Source organism: Zea mays, chromosome 1 (genome assembly GCF_902167145.1).
Source record: "Zea mays cultivar B73 chromosome 1, Zm-B73-REFERENCE-NAM-5.0, whole genome shotgun sequence".
Classification (NCBI taxonomy): Eukaryota; Viridiplantae; Streptophyta; class Magnoliopsida; order Poales; family Poaceae; genus Zea; species Zea mays.
Genome location: NC_050096.1, coordinates 287,525,643 through 287,535,744, shown reverse-complemented (window position 1 = coordinate 287,535,744; position 10,102 = coordinate 287,525,643).

Genomic DNA, 10,102 nt, shown 5'->3' with positions numbered 1-10,102 from the left:
GGGAGTAGGTTTGCAAGAACCGAACCTCGGTAAAACAAATCCGCGTGTCTCACTTGTTTATTCGCTTGCGATTTGTTTTGCGCCCTCTCTCGCGGACTCGTTTATATTTCTAACGTTAACCCGACTTGTAGTTGTGTTTATATTTGTAAATTTCAGTTTCGCCCTATTCACCCCCCTCTAGGCGACTTTCAATTGGTATTAGAGCCCGGTGCTTCATTAGAGCCTAACCGCTCGAAGTGATGTCGGGAGATCACGCCAAGAAGGAGATGGAGACCGGCGACAAGTCCACTACAAGCCAAGGGAGCACTTCATCGGAAGAGTCCCGCACCAAGAGGAAGGAGAAGAAGAAGGACTCCTCCAAACGAAAGGAGAAAAAATCTTCTTCCTCACACCACAAAGAGAAGAAGGAAAAATCTTCTTCCCACAAGTCGCATCGGAAAGGCGACAAGCACAAAAGGATGAGGAAGGTGGTCTACTACGAGACCGACACTTCATCAACACCAACCTCCAACTCTGATGCGCCCTCCGTAACTTCTAAACGCCAAGAGCGTAAGAAGTTTAGTAAGATCCCCTTACACTATCCTCGTACATCTAGACATACTCCATTACTTTCCGTTCCATTAGGCAAACCGCCAACCTTTGACGGTGAAGATTATGCTAGGTGGAGTGATTTAATGAAATTTCATCTAACCTCACTCCACAAAAGTATATGGAATGTTGTTGAGTTTGGAGCACAGGTACCATCCATAGGGGATGAGGATTATGATGAGGACGAGGTGGCCCAAATCGAGCACTTCAACTCCCAAGCCACAACCATACTCTTGGCCTCTCTAAATAGAGAGGAATACAACAAGGTGCAAGGGTTGAAGAATGCAAAGGAAATTTGGGATCTACTCAAGACCGCGCACGAAGGTGATGAACTCACCAAGATTACCAAGCGGGAAACGATCGAGGGGGAGCTCGGTCGCTTCCGTCTTCGCCAAGGGGAGGAGCCACAAGACATGTACAACCGGCTCAAGACTTTGGTGAACCAAGTGCGCAACCTCGGGAGCAAGAAGTGGGATGATCACGAGGTGGTTAAGGTTATTCTTAGATCACTCATTTTTCTTAACCCCACTCAAGTTCAATTAATTCGTGGTAATCCTAGATATACTCAAATGACCCCCGAGGAAGTTATCGGGAATTTTGTGAGCTTTGAATGCATGATCAAAGGCTCCAAGAAGATCAACGAGCTTGATGAACCCTCCACGTCCGAGGCACAACCGGTGGCATTTAAGGCGACGGAGGAGAAGAAGGAGGAGTCTACACCAAGTAGACAACCAATTGATGCCTCCAAGCTCGACAATGAGGAGATGGCTTTAATCATCAAAAGCTTTCGCCAAATCCTCAAGCAACGGAAGGGGAAGGATTACAAATCCCGTTCCAAGAAGGTTTGCTACAAGTGTGGTAAGCCCGGTCATTTTATTGCTAAATGTCCATTATCAAGTGATAGTGACAGGGGCGACGACAAGAAAGGGAGAAGAAAGGAGAAGAAAAGATACTACAAGAAGAAGGGCGGCGATGCCCATGTTTGTCGGGAGTGGGACTCCGACGAAAGCTCAAGCGACTCCTCCGATGACGAGGACGCCGCCAACATCGCCGTCACCAAGGGACTTCTCTTCCCCAACGTCGGCCACAAGTGCCTCATGGCAAAGGACGGCAAAAGGAAGAAGGTAAAATCAAGATCCTCCACTAAATATGAAACCTCTAGTGATGAAAATACTAGTGATGAGGAAGATAACTTGCGTACTCTTTTTGCCAATCTTAACATAGAACAAAAGGAAAAATTAAATGAATTAATTAGTGCTATTCATGAAAAGGATGACCTTTTGGATTCCCAAGAGGATTGTCTAATTAAAGAAAATAAGAAACATGTTAAGGTTAAAAAGGCTTATGCTCTTGAAATTGAAAAAAGTGAAAGGTTATCTAGTGAGCTAAGCACTTGCCGTGAGATGATTGACAACCTTAGAAATGAAAATGCTAGTTTAAATGCTAAGGTTGATTCACATGTTTGCATTGATTCAACTTCCAATCCTAAAGATAATAATGATGATTTACTTGCTAGGATTGAAGAATTGAATATTTCTCTTGCTAGCCTTAGAATTGAGAATGAAAAATTGCTTGCTAAGGCTAAAGATTTTGATGTTTGCAATGCTACTATTTCCGACCTTAGAAGTAAAAATGAAATATTGCATGCTAAGGTTGTAGAACTAAAATCTTGCAAACCCTCTACATCTATTGTTGAGCATGTATCTATTTGTACTAGATGTAGAGATGTTGATATTAATGCTATTCATGATCATATGGCTTTAATTAAACAACAAAATGATCACATAGCAAAACTAGATACTAAAATTGCCGAGCACAACTTAGAAAATGAGAAATTTAAATTTGCTCGTAGCATGCTTTATAATGGGAGACGCCCGGGCATCAAGGATGGCATTGGCTTCCAAAGGGGAGACAATGTCAAAATTAATGCCCCTCCTAAAAGATTGTCCAACTTTGTTAAGGGCAAGGCTCCCACGCCTCAGGATAACGAGGGTTACATTTTATACCCTGCCGGTTATCCCGAGGACAAAATTAGGAAAATTCATTCTAGGAAGTCTCACTCTGGTTCTAACCATGCTTTTATGTATAAGAGTGAGACATCTAGCTCTAGGCAACCAACTCGTGCTAAGTTGCCTAAGAAGAAAATTCCTATTGCATCAAATGAACATAGCATTTCATTTAAGACTTTTGATGCATCTTATGTGTTGACTAACAAATCCGGCAAGGTAGTTGCCAAATATGTTGGGGGCAAGCACAAGGGCTCCAAGACTTGTATTTGGGTACCCAAAGTTCTTGTGTCTAATGCCAAAGGACCCAAAACCATTTGGGTACCTAAAGTCAAGAACTAAACTTGTTTTGTAGGTTTATGCATCCGGGGGCTCAAGTTGGATACTCGACAGCGGGTGCACAAACCACATGACTGGGGAGAAAAGGATGTTCTCCTCATATGAGAAAAACCAAGATCCCCAACGGGCGATCACATTCGGGGATGGAAATCAAGGTTTGGTCAGAGGATTGGGTAAAATTGCTATATCTCCTGACCATTCTATTTCCAATGTTTTTCTCGTAGATTCTCTAGATTACAACTTGCTTTCTGTATCTCAATTATGTCAAATGGGCTACAACTGTCTTTTTACTGATATTGGTGTCACTGTCTTTAGAAGAAGTGATGATTCAATAGCATTTAAGGGAGTGTTAGAGGGTCAGCTATACTTGGTAGATTTTGATAGAGCTGAACTCGACACTTGCTTAATTGCTAAAACTAACATGGGTTGGCTCTGGCACCGCCGACTAGCCCATGTTGGGATGAAGAATCTTCACAAACTTCTAAAGGGAGAACACATTTTAGGATTAACAAATGTTCATTTTGAGAAAGACAGGATTTGTAGCGCATGCCAAGCAGGGAAGCAAGTTGGCACTCATCATCCACATAAGAACATAATGACGACCGACAGGCCACTGGAGCTCCTACACATGGATCTATTCGGCCCGATCGCTTACATAAGCATCGGCGGGAGTAAGTACTGTCTAGTTATTGTGGATGATTATTCTCGCTTCACTTGGGTATTCTTTTTACAGGAAAAATCTCAAACCCAAGAGACCTTAAAGGGATTCTTGAGACGGGCTCAAAATGAGTTCGCCTTAAGGACCAAGAAAATAAGAAGCGACAACGGAACGGAGTTCAAGAACTCTCAAATCGAAGGCTTCCTTGAGGAGGAGGGCATCAAGCATGAGTTCTCTTCTCCCTACACTCCACAACAAAATGGTGTAGTGGAGAGGAAGAATAGAACTCTACTGGATATGGCAAGGACCATGCTTGATGAATACAAGACTTCGGATCGGTTTTGGGCCGAGGCGGTTAACACAGCTTGCTACGCCATCAACCGGTTGTATCTACACCGAATCCTCAAAAAGACATCATATGAACTCCTAACCGGTAAAAAGCCCAACATTTCATATTTTAGAGTTTTTGGTAGCAAATGCTTTATTCTTGTTAAAAGAGGTAGAAAATCTAAATTTGCTCCTAAAACTGTAGAAGGCTTTTTACTTGGCTATGACTCAAACACAAGGGCATATAGGGTCTTTAACAAGTCCACTGGACTAGTTGAAGTCTCATATGACGTTGTGTTTGATGAGACTAACGGCTCTCAAGTAGAGCAAGTTGATCTTGATGAGATAGGTGAAGACGAGGCTCCATGCATCGCGCTAAGGAACATGTCCATTGGGGATGTGTGTCCTAAGGAATCCGAAGAGCCTCCAAATACACAAGATCAACCATCCTCCTCCACGCAAGCATCTCCACCAACTCAAAATGAGAATGAGGCTCAAGTTGATGAAGTAGAAGATCAAGCAAATGAGCCACCTCAAGATAATGGCAATGATCAAGGGGGAGATGCAAATAAGGAAGACAAGGAGGATGAAGAGCAAAGACCGCCACACCCAAGAGTCCATCAAGCAATCCAACGAGATCACCCCGTCGACACCATCCTCGGCGACATTCATAAGGGGGTAACTACTCGATCTCGTGTTGCCCATTTTTGTGAACATTACTCGTTTGTTTCCTCTATTGAGCCACACAGGGTAGAGGAAGCACTCCAAGATTCGGATTGGGTGGTGGCGATGCAAGAGGAGCTCAACAATTTCACTAGAAATGAGGTATGGCATTTAGTTCCACGTCCTAGCCAAAATGTTGTAGGAACCAAATGGGTCTTCCGCAACAAGCAAGATGAGCATGGTGTGGTGACAAGGAACAAAGCTCGACTTGTGGCCAAGGGATACTCCCAAGTCGAAGGTTTGGATTTCGGTGAAACTTATGCACCCGTAGCTAGGCTTGAGTCAATTCGCATATTATTGGCCTATGCTACTTACCATGGCTTTAAGCTTTATCAAATGGACGTGAAAAGTGCCTTCCTCAATGGACCAATCAAGGAAGAGGTCTATGTTGAGCAACCTCCCGGCTTTGAAGACAGTGAGTATCCTAACCATGTCTATAAGCTCTCTAAGGCACTTTATGGGCTTAAGCAAGCCCCAAGAGCATGGTATGAATGCCTTAGAGATTTCCTTATTGCTAATGGCTTCAAAGTTGGAAAAGCCGACCCTACTCTATTCACTAAAACTCTTGAAAATGATTTGTTTGTATGCCAAATTTATGTTGATGATATCATATTTGGGTCTACTAACGAATCTACTTGTGAGGAATTTAGTAGGATCATGACACAGAAATTCGAGATGTCAATGATGGGGGAGTTGAAGTATTTTCTAGGATTCCAAGTCAAACAACTCCAAGAGGGTACCTTCATCAGCCAAACGAAGTACACTCAAGACATTCTAACCAAATTTGGGATGAAGGATGCCAAACCCATCAAGACACCCATGGGAACCAATGGGCATCTCGACCTCGACACGGGAGGTAAGTCCGTGGATCAAAAGGTATACCGATCGATGATAGGTTCATTACTCTATCTTTGTGCATCTCGACCGGATATTATGCTTTCCGTATGTATATGTGCAAGATTCCAAGCCGACCCTAAGGAAGCTCACCTTACGGCCGTAAAACGAATCTTGAGATATTTGGTTTATACTCCTAAGTTTGGGCTTTGGTATCCTAGGGGATCCACATTTGATTTGATTGGATATTCGGATGCCGATTGGGCGGGGTGCAAAATCAATAGGAAGAGCACATCGGGGACTTGCCAGTTCTTGGGAAGATCCTTGGTGTCTTGGGCTTCAAAGAAGCAAAATTCGGTCGCTCTTTCCACCGCCGAAGCCGAGTACATTGCCGCAGGTCATTGTTGCGCGCAATTGCTTTGGATGAGGCAAACCCTGCGGGACTACGGTTACAAATTAACCAAAGTCCCTTTGCTATGTGATAATGAGAGTGCAATCAAAATGGCCGACAATCCCGTCGAGCATAGCCGCACTAAGCACATAGCCATTCGGTATCATTTTCTTAGGGATCACCAACAAAAGGGGGATATCGAGATTTCTTATATTAACACTAAAGATCAATTAGCCGATATCTTTACCAAGCCTCTTGATGAACAATCTTTTACCAAACTTAGGCATGAGCTCAATATTCTTGATTCCCGCAATTTCTTTTGCTAGATTGCACACATAGCTCATTTCTATACCTTTGATCATGTCTCTTTTATGCTATGACTAATGTGTTTTCAAGTCTATCTCAAACCAAGTCATAGGTATATTGAAAGGAAATTGGAGTCTTCGGCGAAGACAAAGGCTTCCACTCCGTAACTCATCCTTCGCCGCCACTTCGCGCTCTTCTCCATCTTTAGGGGGAGAATTCAAAGCAAAAGGACTTCGTCTTTGGGGGAGAGAGTAAGCCCAAAGCAAAAGGACTTCGCCTTTGGTATCATCTTAACTCATTTATTTATGACCAAAGGAGAAGATTGCTCTTCGAGGGCTCTAATGACTCCGTTTTTGGCGATTCATGCCAAAGGGGGAGAAAGTAAGAGCCCAAAGCAAAAGGACCGCACCACCACCAATTTCAAAAACTTAAGTGTTGAATATTTTCAATTGGTATCCTTTTGTGTTCAAAAGGGGGAGAAAGTAGTATTTCAAAATGATATATCAAAACCCTCTTGAACACTAAGAGGAGGATCCCATTTAGGGGAGTTTTGTTTAAGTCAAAGGAAAAGCATTTGGAACAGGGGGAGAAAATTTCAAATCTTGACAATGCTTCGCAAAATATTATTAATTTATCTTTGACTATTTGCAAAAAGAACCTTGAAAAGTATTTACAAAATAGTTTGCAAAAACAAAACATGTGGTGCAAACGTGGTCCAAAATGTTATATAAGAAAGAAACAATCCATGCATATCTTGTAAGTATTTATATTGGCTCAATTCCGAGCAACCTTTACACTTACATTATGCAAACTAGTTCAACTATGTACTTCTATATTTGCTTTGGTTTGTGTTGGCATCAATCACCAAAAAGGGGGAGATTGAAAGGGAATTAGGCTTACACCTAGTCCCTAATTAATTTTGGTGGTTGAATTGCCCAACACAAATAAATGGACTAACTAGTTTGCCCAAGTGTATAGATTATACAGGTGTAAAAGGTTCACACTCAGCCAATAAAATGACCAAGTTTTGGATTCAACAAAGGAGCAAAGTGGGAACCGAAGGCCCTCTGGTCTGGGAGCACCGGACTGTCCGGTGTACACCGGACAGTGTCCGGTGCACCAGAGGACTCCAACTCGAACTCGCCACCTTCGGGAATTTCCAGAGGCGACTCCGCTATAATTCACCGGACTGTCCGGTGTACACCGGACAGTGTCCGGTGCGCCAAGGGAGGTCGGCCTCAGGAACTCGCCAGCTTCGGGAAACTCCAACGGCTAGTCCGCTATAATTCACCGGACTGTCCGGTGTACACCGGACTGTCCGGTGCGACTCCGGAGCAACGGCTATCTCCGCGCCAACGGCTACCTGCGGCGCATTAAATGCGCGCGCAGCGCGCGCAGAAGTCAGGCGCGCCCATACTGGCACACCGGACAGCAAAAAGTACCTGTCCGGTGTGCACCGGACATCCAGGCGGGCCCACAAGTCAGAAGCTCCAACGGCTAGAATCCAACGGCAGTGATGACGTGGCAGGGGGCACCGGACTGTCCGGTGTGCACCGGACTGTCCGGTGCGCCATCGAACAGACAGGTTCCCAACGGCCACATTTGGTGGTTGGGGCTATAAATACCCCAACCACCCCACCATTCATTGTATCCAAGTTTTTCACTTCCCAACTACTACAAGAGCTCTAGCATTCAATTCTAGACACACCAAAGAGATCGAATCCTCTCCAAATTCCACACAACGCCATAGTGACTAGAGAGAGAGATTTGCTTGTGTTCTTTCGAGCTCTTGCGCTTGGATTGCTTTCTTCTTTCTTGATTCTTTCATTGCGATCAAACTCACTTGTAATTGAGGCAAGAGACACCAAACTTGTGGTGGTCCTTGTGGGAACTTTGTGTTCCAAGTGATTGAGAAGAGAAAGCTCACTCGATCCGTGGGATCGTTTGAGAGAGGGAAGGGTTGAAAGAGACCCGGCCTTTGTGGCCTCCTCAACGGGGAGTAGGTTTGCAAGAACCGAACCTCGGTAAAACAAATCCGCGTGTCTCACTTGTTTATTCGCTTGCGATTTGTTTTGCGCCCTCTCTCGCAGACTCGTTTATATTTCTAACGTTAACCCGGCTTGTAGTTGTGTTTATATTTGTAAATTTCAGTTTCGCCCTATTCACCCCCCCTCTAGGCGACTTTCACTCCGCCTCCGCCTCCTATGCCTCCACGCTCACATGATCATGAGGCTGGGAGTTCTCGTGCTGCCCCTGCTCCTCCTCCGGCTATGGACCCTGCTCTTGCGGCGATTCTGGCCAACCTGGCAGCCGAGCAGGCCCGATTATCCGAGACGATGCTCTCGATGTTTCAGAGCATGCAGGACAGGCAGGATGCACTTCAGCAGCAGCTAATTCAGGATAGGGCAGAGAACAGGGCATTCATGGCACTCATGCTTCAGCATTCTGGTATCTCAGCACCTCCGGTTCAGTCAGCTCCGCCTCCTCCGCTTCACGCTCCAATGGTGCCTTCGATTTTGTCTGGACCCCCTGTTGCTACCTCTCCGCTCTGGCCGGTCACTTTGGCGTTCACCTCTCCGGTTCTCAGCTCTGTTTGTCCGCAGCCGCCAGTGCCACCAGCATCTGCTGTTACCACTACCGTTGTGGCAGTATCTGTGACCGCTTCTGTTCCGGTAGCTCCTGCAGCGCGGCCTCCGTCCGAGTCAGTACCAGCTCCAGCTTCTACCGCAGATCCTGGATCCGAGACTGACTCTGACCCTCCGCCGGCGTTTGCTCTGCTACCTCGACCTCGACCGGATGCGCCCCCGCCGCCTCCTCCTACTTCAGGTGTTTAGACTCAGGTCCCTTTTGGTGTTTGACGCCAAAGGGGGAGAGATATGAGTTGTGAGAGCTAGGGGGAGTTAGGGAGTTAGTAGAGAGTCAGAGTCATTTTGATGTAATATATGTGCCTGCTACTCTCTGTACTAGCTTGATGTTTTTGGCTCACAAACTCGTCATATACTCTCGTTGCGTATGATTGACTGCGTGTATTATGTTTTCACCTTATATCATATCACCAGTCTTCTAGCTCTTGTTTCATTAATTTACCTTCTCTTTTATATGAACAAGAATCTTATGATGTGTATGCGCTCACTCTTATTATTATGGTACACATTCTTTCTGTCAAAGATTACTGCGTATAACTAACCATTCTTTCTATTGACAGAATCCTCAAAACAAACTACTCTCACAAAACTTGTAGGGTTGTCATCAATCACCAAAAAGGGGGAGATTGAAAGCATCTAGGCCCCTGGTTGGTTTTAGTGATTAATGACAACGTAATATTATATGTGACTAACGTGTGTTTTGCAGAGACAAATGGTAAGTTAGGTCGCATGACAGGTAGAAGTACTACAACGGTGAAAACAATCCCGGAAATAAGAACTCGAAGCGACGGCTAAAACGACGGAACAAAAGATGAAGGTCTACGGAGTCCGAGTGTCAAGGAGATGTGGACACTCGCGATTTAGTTAGGTCTTTTATTCTCTTTTAGCCGTACTATAAAGAGGGGTTGTCGATGAGTAGTTTGACCAAGAGAGTTCTAGTGTAGTGTTGGTGCACAATCACACTCATATACAGTGCTAGGTGTCACTCTAGAACTCACACACAAGTTAGAGCGAAAACCGATTTGAAAATCAGCAAAAAAAAGACTTACTGTTTCTGGCTTTGGGGCACCGGACTGTCCGGTGTGCACCGGACTGTCCGGTGCACCCTCTGCCAGGTGGGGCCAGGCTGGTCCGCGGCAGTGTTTTTACCTTCGCAGAAACCCGAGAGCGCAGAGTCTGAAGTTGAATTTTAGTGGCACACCGGACACCGCACCGGACTGTCCGGTGTGCACCGGACAGTGGACTGTTCACTGTCCGGTGCGCCATGAGTCCAACGGCTAGCTGT